The sequence below is a fragment of the Tupaia chinensis genome, unplaced genomic scaffold (assembly GCF_000334495.1).
Source record: "Tupaia chinensis unplaced genomic scaffold, TupChi_1.0 Scaffold000248_2, whole genome shotgun sequence".
In the NCBI taxonomy this organism is placed as follows: domain Eukaryota; kingdom Metazoa; phylum Chordata; class Mammalia; order Scandentia; family Tupaiidae; genus Tupaia; species Tupaia belangeri.
Window position 1 is genome coordinate 676,313 of NW_006159727.1, and position 900 is coordinate 677,212.

The window sequence follows — 900 nt, forward strand, 5'->3', positions numbered from 1 at the left end:
TATGGAGCCAAGAGAGAGATATTGGCTACTTTGACAGCCTTAAATTGGACTCCAAGAATGTCACCAACAGCATGACCTTTTCAACCAAATCCAGCAACCAAAACTTCATCGTTTTCCTCAATAAAGTTCAAGCAACCATCGTTGGGTACAAAGGCTGTGATCTTCTTGCCATTCTTGATTAGTTGGACCCTGACACACTTTCTGATGGCAGAATTCGGTTGTTTGGCTTCAACCCCTCTGAAACATAAAAAGGCACAGGTGAGTGGGTGGACTTTCCAAAAAAGGAACACATCTTAGTACATTAAGCATAAAATTTATTAGCACAAGAGGGAAAATCCCCACTTCCTTTATAGTTCTAAGTCTCTGTCTTTAGAAGAGTTAACAGGTACCACTCGCTTGGAACAGTTTTCAGAGAGTTTATTAACAGGTTCTTAAACAGGACTTTTAAGTAAATTTGAGTTTTTCTCAAGTTACCATAGCAAAAGAAAGAACGAAGGGAGCAGCAGACTTACACTTTCTCCAGCACAATCCCCTTGGCATGGGAAGCACCTCCAAAAGGGTTGGCCTTGAGGGCTGTACCCAAATGGGCTTTCTTATACTGTTTATCATGCCATTTCTGGTCCTGTCGGTGACTGCGGAGCTTCCTGGCAGTACGAAGACCATGACAGCGCCACAGGCTGGAGCGAAAGCCCCAAAGGTTTTTGTTATTGTAAGTCACCGATTTGTTTATTGTTTGTTTGTTTGTTTGTTTGAGAGGTTTTTGCTATAGGGCTCGTGTGCTCACCAGAAAGACAGAGACAGAGAGAAAGAAAGCGAGAAATCCACCCCCAGGGGGGATGGTCACGCCGCAATCCCTTCTCCTCCATTCTCCTCTCGGGATCTTGGGCACGCATGCACACA

The 900-nt window shown here is 44.3% G+C and overlaps 1 long non-coding RNA gene across 1 annotated transcript; it reads right to left on the reverse strand.

Moving 5' to 3' along the window:
* Nucleotides 1–155: 155 nt before the first annotated feature.
* Nucleotides 156–656, reverse strand: LOC114007871 (uncharacterized). Its single transcript, XR_003549454.1, has 2 exons — nucleotides 513–656; nucleotides 156–237 (listed from the first exon to the last, which is right to left on the reverse strand). It is a non-coding gene; the product is annotated as an uncharacterized LOC114007871 (long non-coding RNA).
* Nucleotides 657–900: the final 244 nt, after the last annotated feature.